Genomic DNA, 13,777 nt, shown 5'->3' on the forward strand with positions numbered 1-13,777 from the left:
GAATACATTCAAATTAGGAAATTCTGTTTATCAAAAGATACCATTAAGAGAGAGAGAGGAAAAAAAAAAAAAGACAAGACACAGAGTGGGAGAAGATATTTGCCACATGTATTTCCAACAAAGGACCATAATCTAGAAGATAATTTTCTTTAAGGAAAAATACAAGTCAATAAGAAAAAGTCATCAGCCCGATAGAAAATATAAAAGGATTTGAACAGGCACTTCATAAAAAATAGGTATAAAAATGGCTAATGATCTCTAGACATCACGGAACTTAAACTTAAAGCCCAAGGAAATACCACTGTATACCGACTACAGATTGACAAGGTTAAGTGTTTGCAAAGATGCAGAACAACAGAAACACACAAAAGAATATGTACTCTGTGATCGCATTCATGCAAAGTTCAAAACAGGTGTTTAGAGATACATTCGTTTAGAGAGTAAAATTATATGGGAAAGCAAGGAAGCAATCATGGTAAAATTAACCTAATGGTTACTTTTGTCAGGGAGGCAGAAAGGGGTTCTGATTGAAGAAGGGGACTTAGGAGTGGGATGGTGGAAAGGGAGGCTGGCCATGTTCCAGTCCTTGTGGGTGGTGGCGAAATATGTTTGTTTTATGTTAATTCCGTAAGCTATAGATATACATATGGCTTGCACTTTTCTGTATGTATATTTCACCATAAAAAGGACTGAAAATGAAGAAGTGAAAAAAATTTAAATAGGACAGAAGGAAAAGATTGACTTTAATGTACAGTCTAATTGCTGGCTGAATATTCAATTATTCTTAATTGGCTTAAATAAAAATAATAATCACTGCATATAATCTTTACAGACACTCTGCTACTACATCAGAGAGTCGATTCTCCTCTCTTTGGCCATCTTCCCTGACTTTAAAAGGCCACACTGGACAGCCAATTATTATTTCAGGAACTGAGTAACAGAGTCCACCACAGAGAGGATACTTCATTATTAATGATTCTTAATGATACTACTTATGAAGGAAGAGCTTATTATGGTCAAGTAATACCAACTACTTTAGAGGCTTTATTCCAATTAAACCCCACAGCAACCTTTAATATTGTCCTGATTATCAGATGTTGAAACTGAGGCATAAGGCCACTATGTGTCTTGCCCAAGGACTCTCAGGTTATACATGGAAAGTTAGGGTTCAAGTTCAGGCAGTCTGACTCTGGAGTCCACACTTACCTTTACACTAAAACTGATAGGTCTCTGTTTCTAAATGTCCTCCCCTACTTATACTGTAACTAACTGAAAACAAGAGTTGTACAATAAAGCTAGGATACAAGATGTAGCTTACTCTTGCTTCTTCAAGAACTGCAGGAAAAGAGCCAAGCATTTGGTGATTCCCATGCTAGGGTCTTTGTAAAGATCACTTTACCCACTCATTGTTGAAGAGACAGCACTCGCCCATGCTTCCATATGCAGCAATGGTTAAGGGCTGAATATTTGCCTGAAAGCTAAAACCACATTCGATGAACAGAAGTGAATCGTGCCTAATCAACCTTGGTCCATAATGCATTAGGTGTTGCATTCTTGGCATCAGTGAGGACTCCCAAGGGCTCCATTCAAGACCTTTTAGTAGGTAAGGCTTCCTTTGGAGATTGGGGGTTTTCACCAAAGTCTGCAGTTAGCTCTCGGATTTCAAAACATTTAGAAGATTGTTGAGAGATTCAAGTAGAAAATAGGATGGACTGTAGCAGACATTTTCATTTGAAACTGCCAATCTCATCCAAAGGCCACAGTTCTGGGCATGTGACCCCAGCTCAATCGATTACAATTCTTCCCTACCATTTGGTGTATGGATATATAGAGAAAAAACCCCTTGAAGGGATGATGAAGACTTGAGACTCCTGGCAGTCATCCTGCTCATCATTTGGAGAAGTCTGATATGGTAGAAGCCTCCACAGTAAAGGGAGACAAAAATAAAGGGAACCAATTCCTATATCCGCCCCATCCTTTATACTTAAGAGTTCTGGCGACAATATGGATATATATAGGCTGCTTGACCCCTAGAAGTCATTTTTAACTTTGAGGTTTTAGACTCGATCACCAACTATTTGTTGAGATTCCACTTTGAGCCAAACACTGTCTGAGGCACAGTAAGTGAAGTCCATCTTTACCCTAGAAGAGCTGATGGTAACTCTGAAATGATAAGACTAATTCAAGAGCAAGCAAGCATGTAACTGAGTTCTGTGTAAGTCGGCAGTACGTCAACTCTACCTGTGACCAAATTGATTTCTTTACCTTATCCCACCATAAATTAGTTGACTTTGTGTCAATTTTGTCTAACCCCCCATGCCCACACATAATTACATGCCTTCCAAGAGCCACCCCAAGGTCTAAGATTAGCAATCAATTTTAATGCGTATCTAAGAGATTTTCAGTGTTCAAGTCAGTGAGTAAGATGATAGATCATGTAATAATTAAAGCTTTAAAAGAACCCAATTGAGGATTCCCTTTCCGCCAGCAGATATCTTTAGGTCAAGAAGGTCTATAAAAACCGGCAGATCATTTTCATTCCTTTAAGACAGGCAGAAATGGCTTTGAATGAAATTAAGTGTTCTTAGCAATTTTCCTCTGCTAAAGCTCCACATTTTGTTCCAGCGAGGCCCACAAAAAGTTTAGAATTGTTGGCATTCTAAGCTGATGGTGTGGTATTGCTTTGATGAAGTGAAAGCACGTGATATTGCTTGAATCATCTTTTAATTAGAAATGATAAGTCAGAGTCGTAGCTAAATGAAAGGGAAGCTCTCTCACAGGCTAAAGGCCAGTCTTGGCACTGTGGGGCTCTGGGATGCGCTCAGAATTCTGTCCCTTCTCTTAACCAATCTCTCTTGTGGCTCCTGCAGATTCCAGGGTTATCAATTTAAAACAGGATGTACTCCTAATGTAGGAAATCAGCATTTATCTTTGACACCCCTATCAAAGTTTTACATTATTACTCTCAAAAATCTGTTATCGAGGCGGTTTTTTTGCTTTTAAGGTGGAAGATCTTTGTGGTTAATTTTAACTCCTTTAATCCTTTAAAAGAATGAGACTCAATGGAAAGGAAAAGTTGTGCAAAAATTTAAAAGAAAAGAATTTTCAGTAAAACCTAAGAACGCCCCTCATTCTGGGTAAGGTTTCATGATACTGCAGTTAAAAATATAACTTCTTTATATAAAATATTATAGTCGACTGTTGACTGTGTTTCTTAAAATACATATTTATACCCTCAAACTCACCAAAGGTCACATAGAAGAATGAACACATGAAAACAGGGAATGTGTTAAGATTATGATCCTTTTAAATGAGAAGCCATATCATGTCCCCTCTTCGTACTCTGGAAAGCCACCAGGGCCTAATCACATGAGATCTTGTAGATCACACTAAAGGACTAAGGTAAAATCGAGATCATCTCCCATGAGGCTCCCCTCCACACTCTCACTTCCAGCCTTCCTGCTCGCCTGCTTTTACTAGATCACCTCAAACAGCCTCCAGTGCAGGGCCCTGGCACTTCTTGTTCCCTCTGCCTAGAATTCTCTCGTTTCCTCCTTCGATTCAGTGTTTAACTCAAATGTCACCTATTCAGAAAGGCAATCTCAAGTGGTGCCCCTGTTTCCTTCAGTCCCTTAAACTTGTCTCATTTTTCTTCATAGTGTTCACCATCGTTTGTCATCATATTATAGATTTGTCTGTGTCCTCCACTAGCAAGTGGGTGGCCAAGGACAGGGCCATTGTCTCTAGCACTTAGAACATCTCCTAGCATACCATGGGTACTCAAAAACCTTTGCTTAGTGAATGAGTGAGTGACAATAATTGACATTTCTTTAGAGTCAAGACCTTTCTCTGGGCCAGGTACTATGCTAAGTGATTTATTTATATCATATTTAGTACTAACATTTCCGCGAGATAGCTACTATTATTTTCCCATTTTGTATGTGACGGAGCTGAGGCACAGATAGGCGAAATAACTTGATCAAGGTTACACAGCCTAACCTGAACCCAGAGCCCGTGCTCTTAAATACTAAATTAACTCTTTAGACATTCACAGAGCCCAACTCCACAACCCAGGCCAGCTTCCTTCTGTGCTCACTCCAGAGACTGGGCCTCAGGGTATTGTCACAGAGAATATATTGCACTGTCCAACAGAACAGAATGTCAGCCACACACGTCATTTTAAAGTTTCTAGTAGAAAAAATAAATACAAATTTAAAAATTAAAAAATAAATTTTCTAGTAGACGCATTAAAGACAGATTAAGTTAATGTTAATACTACGTTTTTAACCTAACATATCCAAATATTGTCATTTCGATATATTTATAATATTAATATAAAAATTACAATATAAAACTATTATGTAAAGATAAAATTTTATTGAGATATTTTACATTCTGTTTTCAGGGTATGTCTTTGAAACCCAGTAGGTATTTTATACATCTCAATTTAGACTTGTCACATTTTTCAGTGCTCATTAGCCATTCGTGGCTAGTGGTTAGTTACCATATTGGACAATGCAATGGCGAAACGAAGTTGATTGATCTCTGGAATTAAACATATCTGTTTCCAGTCCTGCACTTACTGTGTGAGCTTTTCTCGGCTGTGAACTGAGGTTATGATATCTACCTCATGGGGCAGAAGGGAAGACCATGAGGTTTCCATACATAAGACCATATACTCCTTAGCACAGCAGCTGGCCGATAGATGCTCTACACAGGGGGCTTTTCCTTCCCACCCCCAAAAAAGAATCTGCTGAAAGCACAGCCTTCAGGGCCTTTATCCTCACTCCAGGTAAGCCTTTTGAGTCATTGCCTCTATTTCTGCTATTGCCACGAGTGGGAGGGAGGGAGGAAGGCAGGACCCTGGCTTGCATCTTTATCTCCTGGACCATATGGCTGAGCTTTGGAGAACCTCTAGCCCTCTTGCAGGGCACACTGATGTGGCTCTGCATATCATCAGGGGTCCCTACCTGGAAAAAAAATAACCCTCAAGTCCCCAAAATGAGCAATTAGCTATCTTTCCTATTAGTGAGACAGTCAGTTTCTGTGTCTCTACTGAGAAAAATCAGAGACTCTGAGCATCTTTGGGCTGGACGGGAATTTAAAAGAGCTCATAATTTAACCTATTGTTTTACAAAGGAAGACGCTGTGGTTCAGAGAGCAGGTATAACTTGCCCAGGCTCACACAGTAACAACGCAGGCTTCAAACTGGACCCTTTGTATTTGCAGTCTCTATCTGAACACACGCAGAGATAGAGCGATAAGGTTTCTCTGTATAAACTGCCGACGCCTCTGTACAGGATATGTTCATCATTGTCTTTTCACAATCTACATTTACTCCTAAACACTAGAATCTCAGGGCAAGCAGGTTGGTATGAATTACTCTGTGTTCCCAATAGCCTTCAACTGTGTTTTCTTGCCAATTTTCAACCCCTGATCTATTGGTCCCAAGTAGAACTTGAACATAATTCAGATTAGCCTATCTGTGAGTAACTGAAATAAATCATAACTTATTTGACCATCAGTTTTTATGCTCAAAATATAGCATTGAAGATTTCATCTTTTCATTTTTGATGAAAGGCCCTGCTCTGGGTAATAGACTTTCATCCTTTAGCCTAAGGATTTGGGGGGTGGGGGGTTGTAATCTACACTCACAAACCAGGCAAAAAGAACAGAGCTATATCAACTTCAGTACCTTTTAAATAGCAGAGAGGAAAAATTATAATCACCCATTAGGTTGTTAAATGTGCTGAACCCCGATAAATTCTCAATGTGACGATCCCTGAGTATTTGTCTGTAATCCTTCAGCAAATGCACCTTTTATTCAACTACGGAGTTGTACACACTCCAGACACAAGTGCCATTAATTAAATAACATACTCAGCAAACTCTCAGAGCCATTAATTATCAAAGGTAGCCTGCTCCATGCTCGGCTCTAAAATTCTATTATAACAGGAACACACACTAGAGTGAAAGAATATGCTGGAGGAAGGTCACCCTCAAAAGCACGATAAGAAGAAACTGTCAGACAAAGTAAATGACAAAGCATGCGCACCTTTTAGCTTTTCCTGTGCCCCTTTGGAGGGTTTGAAGGAAGGGAAAATGTTTCACATTGTAAGGACTTTCTTTCTCAAAATTAGTTTCTCTCATGGAAGACGCAAGTAAATATAAAGTAATCCTTTTTCATTTTGACTGAGTCTCTGGGAAAAGTAATATCAGCTGAAGATTTAGAGACAAATAAAGCCTGTTCTTCATAAGCTCCATCAGAATGAGAAAACCTTTTAGAGAGAGGCTTTGCGAGGCACAGAAGTGGATGGAAAGAAAGCAAACATGGGAGACAGAAGCCTTCCTGGCTCCAGGCGAGCAACAAGAACCTGTCTAAGGAGGCGCACCGGTTTTCCGGGGGTGGCGTGGGGGGCGGAGTTGCTCTGTTCTGCCATCTGACTCCTACCACCAGCCTCAAAACCTATACGCTTTCGTTTGCCAGAACACGATGGGATAAGAGGTGATAAGCCCTGTGGGCCTGCTGTTAATCACTCGTAGCTACAAGTCTGGTCATCATCACCTTCCGTGCTTGTTTGCTGTTCTTCATTTTTGAATTATTGCTTCAAAGAGAACCCTGACAATGCTGAGTCTGTGTCCACCCTATAAAGGACAGCCATGGGGTGAGACCTTACCTAGCTGCAGAACGGAGGTCTGCATCTTCTCTCCTAAGGGGGCTGGCCACCCAGTGCCCAGAGCTGCTTTCTGTGCCCTCGAGGACACACTCGGAGGACTAGGAAACAGAGCATGTTTAACAGAAAGTTAATTAACACTTTCCTATTGCAGGGAGTTGTGTTATTAATGAGCACGTGTGACATGTCACAGAGGAATAGTTGTGAGTTAGAAAACTTGCTGGGAAGTTGCCCTGCTCTCTGAAGTCTTGCCTCACAGCTCTGGGGTCACCCTTCCTATCTCTAGATGGAAGGAGAATTGCGCTGTCGTGGTGATACTGATCAGAGTGGCTCTCTGTTGCCAATTCTCCCCCACCTTCACCTTTACCCGCTTTCTGTAAGAGATTGCCACCCATGGCTTTTGTGGTCCAATTTCTGATTCCAGTTTATTAAGAAAAATCTGAAAAGCAGAGGTCAGGGGTGCCTGCCCTTAAAAAATTGCTTACCCTGTTTTTGGTGTGAGCAGAATGACTTTCCACAGCTGTCTGCTTCTAGCCTGCTAGGAACTAAGAGTTACTTTTAAAAGAAGAGAGTTGTTACAGAGGTTTTATGTTATGTTGGGGAATGTGATTACTTGGTTCTAAAACCATTTCTGTGTCAGCCCTGGTATGAACGCAGGTCATTTTAGTCCTGCTCATGGGCAAGAATCACTACCTTTGAAGGACAAAACATGTCCTATTTGTGTGGCTCTGCTAAGAATGCAGAAGACAGACAACCCTACTGGAAGCTGAATATTTGCAGCTGAAACCTACTGAAAGCTGTCTCCAGTCTCTGAATTGCTCTGAGGCTTTGGAGCATTTTATGGGAAGCACACTTTGGAACTGCATCGGGAAGGAGACAGGCTTGGAGCTCCTCACCGTCACACTCAGTGACTCTCCTCCAGAAGGCCAGGCCATAGTCCAGACTGGTTAGAGCAGAATCTCTGGGAATGGGATGGAAGCAGGGCATTTTTTAGACTTCCCCATGTGATTCCAATGAGCAGCCACGTTGAAAAACACTACCTTAAGAAAATAGAAGGAAGGCCTGCTGAGTTTTTGTGGTCCCAAACCTGCCTTTTACACTCTATCAAATTAGTCCGACTGTGGCCATCTCCCCTCCAGCTTCACCTACTGAAGAAATAATTGATCTATTTTCTTAGCTTCAAAGCAGAAGAGGCCCTCTATCTCTGGGCTTATGGCTGTGTAGGAGGAATGGAGTAAGAAGCAGGAGATTCCTTCATTTACAAACTTAGTGAAAAGATGTTACCTGGAATGAATGCAGAGGGTGGTTGGATCTGTTGAAAGCGGGGGACTCTGCGCCCGTTTTTTCCTGGAGAAAGACTTTATAAAGCCTCTTGGCTCCTGCGTGTTCCAAGAGGAGCCGGGTGTTTCTGTTAATACCCCAGTCGGGATCCCTGTGGTACCTCTGCTTTCACTCTGTACTCACTAAATCATGACAACAAAATGCAAAGCAACTTCAAAGACCTCCCTGAAGGTTTCTAGGAGAGATTGATGAGATCGCAGCCCCTACCATGCAGGAAACCAGACTTAAAAATTATTTAAACTTTCCTCATTAGATGTGTTTATTTTCTTTCTAACTTCAAAGCTCCACTCCCCAAAAATCTCTTTACTATTCAAAGCAATGGAGCTTTTCTGCCTTCATTCCCTTCTCTTCAAAACAAAACCCTGATAATGAATTTCACAATACTATGTTATTCTCAAACCTGGCCTTGTAGAGGGAGAAGGACAGTCGGTTCATCTCCCATTATGTTTGTTAGGAATGTAGAAATATTTGAAAAGCACACGTTTATGGGGACCAGTCAAACTTCAGACGTCCTGGGCTCCTGCTCTGTTCTTGGAAGTCTGAAAGCCCATGTTTTCTGGACTGCTCACCTGCCACCTGATTATCTACTGCCTTGTCTCATCCTGTGCCAAATGGGTTGGATGCACCTTGAGAATATCATCATTCACCTCTTCTCATTCTCCTCTGAGCTTTACTTACACATCAATAAATACATTTGCTGATCTGCCCAGATAACATTAAAAACACTCCTGTCTAGAGGTGATAGGGAAGGAAACTGGAGACATGAAGAAGGGCACATAGCATGTGAAATCCAATCAGAAGATGGGAAGATAAGTACATTGCCCAGAGGCACCCTCTCTGATAATGAGGCTGAATCTTTCCTATGTAGCTAAGTACTGACCTGCACTGGGTTTATCACTCACGGGTCTCTCTCTGTTGCCTGCTGGTTCCTAACAGAGAATATATAATAATAATGACAATAACAGAGCCTCACATTAGTGAGTACTTATAAACCCCTGCTCTAAATGCTTTCCTGTACTAACCCACTGAGTTCTCTCCACACCCGCAAAAGTGTGCTTCACATTGCCTGGAGACACACAGCCAGCAAATGACAAGGCTCAACTTCAGGCCCAATTCTTCTCAAAGCCCAGCATGTTCACTCGTGCTCTGGCGGGAAAAGCAAATTCTGCTTCCCACAGGCTTGCAGGCTAGTTAGAGAAAAGAAACTGCTGAAGACAGAGCCTGAAGAAGCTAGGCCGACAGTTTGGATGTCAAAGTTGTGTGAGGGATGGGCTACAGAAACATTGTACGTGGACTGACAGGAAGCCTGCTCAGGTATGGATAGAGGCATCCACGGAGATTCAGAAATTACAGGGCTGGTGTCGGAAAGGGCAGATGTGGGAAGGAACGTGCGGCTACAACATTCAAAAGACCAAAGTAAAACCGAGGGAAACTTCTCCTAGGACATAAATCTGCCCTAGACAGGCGAGGCAGAGGAAAAGAAAGGGCACATCCATTTTCAGGCCTGCACAGGTGTCTCTGACTCAAAGTCAATAATTGTTCAAGGACAAGGGCAATGATGAATGACTGGGAGATGACCTGTACGTCCAGACAAGCTGGGTGGTGCTGGACACAATAGGGGATGATCCCAATGTCATATAGGAATGAGACAGGCTCCCTTTTCCAGGGGGTACAAATTGACTGGTGCATACACCCCACTCTCCACCCCTCACTTATGACATCAGGGGACTTAGTGGGGAGCGAGCGGATCCAAAGCTCGGAAGTGAAGGCTGAAGCAAAAGTGATTCGACCTCCATTTTCTGGAAGGGAACAGATGTAATTCCGAAGGGATGTCTGCTCGCCCTTTGCTCTCCTGCTGAGCACTAGCTCGCTCATTCCCAAAATTCAGGGGCTGAGAACCTCAGACTCATATGGAGAGCCTGTGAAGAAACACAGCTCCTTATACCTCTCTCCAGACAGGCTAAGTCAGAATGTGGGGGAGAGGCTCGAGAAATCTGTGTTTTAACGAGCTCATCAGGTAATTCTGATAATAGCTATGTTTGAAAACATATTCTTACTTAATTAATAAAGGTCTGAATTGGCCTCATGTGTATGTAAGCCGTGTGTCTATAAAACAGACTCTTAAGAGACCATGCAGCTGTCATTGGGGCATGGGCCGTGGGCACAAGCCATAGAAAATGTGGGGATCCAGTGGGTACAGACATCAACAGGATTGCCACTCACCTATTTCACATAATCTGCCACAACTAATTGGCTTCTTAGACAATGTTAATGGCAAACTAACAGATTAGCAGTAAGCAAACTTACATTATATTTATTTCCATGACTTAAAAAATGCTATTGCTTCTAACTTAAATGTCTGTTTTTATGTTCTGTCATTTCCAGGCACGAAAGTAACTCGAACAAATCCCAAGGCATAAGGAAACGGGCCTCGTTCTCTAGGACTTCACGGCATTGGAAATGAAGCTAAGCAGATTTTATTACATCCTACAATTCTGCAACCTTTCCAAAGCATTTTATTACACTTGTGGAAGCCAAGGGGGGTTATGTTACAATCACGATGATTGACAGGCTAACTTCAAAACAACAGCATCGGCAGCCCTTCCACACTTTCTTGTCTATATACTTATAATAGAAACCCTTTTAAATTGTCCCTTGGCCTGGTTGGAAATAAAATGGTAGTTAAAATATTTATCTTGTGTGTTGGCTAACTTAAAAATTGATATTTTGGGGCCTCTAAAAGGCACTACTGAGGAAGTTGATGTCTTAGGATTACTGTGCTTCCTGTAAATCAAAGATTTGTTAAGGCTGAGATAAGATTTAGAGCATTTCCATTGGTAGGTAAGATGGTAGAACAAGAAATGTACAACTTTCCCTTGGTCATATGCTCCTCCTGCCTTGGATGCAGAGAGGCAGAGATGAAAGAGCTGAAGTTGGCAAAATTAGCCAACTTCAGTGATCTGACACTTCCGACTAGGCTGTTTGAGTGGTAGGAATGTAAGGAAAGAAAATGGAAAAGCTCTCAAATTTTATTAGGAAGCACAGCCCTTGCCCTTAATAACCAATTTCTTTAAGGGGGTATGACAGAAGGGGGCCCTTTCTTTCCTTGGATATATTAATAAAAAGGGGGGAGTAGAGTTTATAGAGAAACATAAAACACTGCTACAAAGAATCAAAAGTAGAACTTTTTACACGAAAAACCTCCTTGAGAATTGGGCCTATGGGCCACTGCCTGACCACAAAAGTCATCACCAACATGTGGTGCCTTCGTTTCCTGTGACTGCCAACAAATGACCACAAACCCAGGGGTTTAAAACAACAGAAATGTGTTCTCTCACAGTTCTGGAGTCCAGAAATCCAAAATCCTTCAAGGCTGCGCTCCCTCCAGAGGCCCTGGTGCAACCTCTCCTAGCTGCCAGTGGCTGCTGGTGGTCCTTGGCATCGTTTCTGTCTCTGCGTCTGTCTTCACATCCCTCCACTTCTGTGTGTCTCTGCACTGTGTATCTCTTCTAAGGACACTTGTCTTTGAATTTAGGGTTCACTTGGATAAATCAGAATGATATCCTCAAAATCTTAATATCCTTAATTACATTTGCCAAGGCCCTTTTTCAAAATAAGGTAACATTTATAGATTCCAGGGATTTGACATAGGCATATCTTTTGGGGAGGAGTGGGGGCAAATGGGGTGCTATTGAACCCACTACTTAGGACATTTGGCATTTGACTGTTTCTGATCCAGTATAAGTAAATAGACTGAGTATGACTGAATCACATCTTGTTTCAAATCTTACTATGTCTTTGTCAAAACTCGATCTACTGATAATGATTGGCAATGCCTCCTTGAGACTGGGAAGCTCTCTGGTTCCCAAGCCTAGTCTGAGATGCTTCTCTCTTAGCTGAACAGAATGTTCTCAGAAGATAAAATGCCAGTGAGGGAAGATGGCAAGTACTGGTAATTTTGCCCAGCTTGAGGGTTGCTGATTTGTGAACCAGGTCAAACATTGATCTCAACTCAGTTTCAATAGCAAATGTCATCAGAATGCCTGGCCCCCGCCTCTGGGACTAATCCCAGATGTCACTCACTGGCTTTCAATCAAAGAAGTAAATAAACAGTCACTGAGGAAATAGTGAGTTGAGCCATACTGTAAGCCTACTACAATTTTCCTTCCATTTTATCTATGCAATTAAACCCCTATAGGAGCCTCATTTCTGCCTTTCTGCCCATCAGTTTCTTCATTTCAGTCTCTTCTTGTACCTCTGCCATGATTTGGAGCCTGTAGAGACCGAAGGGCAGCTCTGAATCTTTACTTCTATGCCAGCTCCATGAGTCCATGCTTAGCTGGAAGGCATGATGACCCAACAAGGAGTATTTACAGTGCCTTTTAAAAAATGCGTTAAGAACTAACAAAACCCCCTGATACCAATATGGGAAAGCTATTACTTTTGCTAAAACCAACTTTTGCTAAAGTCGGTCTAGCCTGCATTGATAAAATACAGAAGGCAGTAGAGAACAATGTTTGAGTCAGAACCATGTCCTTAGCAATAGCCTCATTTTTCTGATTTCTTCTTGGACACAAATACCTACTAGGTTGTTTCTGTTTTGCTCAAGAGCTGGAGAGTTGCTCGTTTTATGGGAAGCAATAGATAACTGGATATATGTATATGGGTCCATTTCCATTGCTGTTCTTGTCAGACTAAAATGACCCAATGATCCCTCTCTCTAGTGACAACATTCTGGAGGAAGAAGTCTTCTGTTTATCTTTGTGTGCTTACTTTTCAATTTCTAGGCCCGTTCCTTATCTTTATTGTTCTACCCAGAATCCAAATACAAAAGGCAGAAGAGAATGATACTCTATTTTTGACAAGGAGCTTGAAAGAAAGTTTTCTCGTGATTATCTTCATCACAGTTGACCCAGAGTTATAGAACAATACTTCTCAAGCCCCATCAATTCTTTCAGTTGGTGAAAAGGAGCTATGGGTCTCATTGAGCAGAAACTTCTCCCATCTTTCCTTCCCTATATCTCAGCCTGAAACGAAGGTCTGCACATGGACCTTCTTCCAGTGGTCTGTTTCTTTTGAGTATACCTGCCCAATACGCTCATAAAAGAAAGAAATAGATATATTTGCAAATATTATATAATCCACACAAGATCTCTATATAATACATATGGACATTTAGACTTAGAAAAGTTAGACAATTTTCTCAAGGTCAGAAATTTGATAATAGGTGGGTTTGGGATCAAAACCCATGTGCTCTTTGGAGAAGAATCGATAACCAAGGACTCTTAGCAAATTTAATAAATACCTTTCTCAATTTCCCTCCTGAATTGTCTATTGAGTTGGCAAGTTAGTCATTCATACTGATGTTCAGAGGGAAAGGGGAAGGGATAATTAAGAAAAGGCAGGGAATATCCAGACATTCTCAAGGTGAAAGCATCCCTTTAATCATGTAAATGAAGGCAACGAATGGCATTCCTATAACTTAATAACATATGGGAAGAGTGTTACTAAAAATGCTTACTATGATTGTGAGACAAATATGCTATCCAAAAGGTTAATGATTACCTGTCCTAGAAATAAAACAACATAAAATAATTAACATGTAATTACTTAATTATAGGGATTGAAAATGGGTGAGAACAACTACCACCACCAAGCCTCAGGCACACACCTGCAGTTCATTTCAGTTCTGAAAACACCTTGATCACCTTTATGCACCACACTAGAAGGCTTTGTTTGGGCTTAGCAAAAGTGAGGTGGTC

At 41.4% G+C, this 13,777-nt stretch overlaps 1 protein-coding gene across 6 annotated transcripts in view; it reads left to right on the forward strand.

Moving 5' to 3' along the window:
• The window catches only part of FHIT (fragile histidine triad), a 1,286,618-nt gene extending 1,275,911 nt beyond the window's left edge, over nt 1–10,707 (forward strand). For all 6 annotated transcript variants that reach the window (XM_015593668.2, XM_015593670.2, XM_006917499.3 and 3 more), the window contains one exon: nt 10,401–10,707. The gene's annotated coding sequence lies outside the window, so the exon portion shown is untranslated. The remainder of the gene's footprint in view (nt 1–10,400) is intronic.
• The last annotated feature ends 3,070 nt before the right edge of the window (nt 10,708–13,777 follow it).

This window comes from Pteropus alecto, unplaced genomic scaffold (assembly GCF_000325575.1).
Source record: "Pteropus alecto unplaced genomic scaffold, ASM32557v1 scaffold75, whole genome shotgun sequence".
Classification (NCBI taxonomy): Eukaryota; Metazoa; Chordata; class Mammalia; order Chiroptera; family Pteropodidae; genus Pteropus; species Pteropus alecto.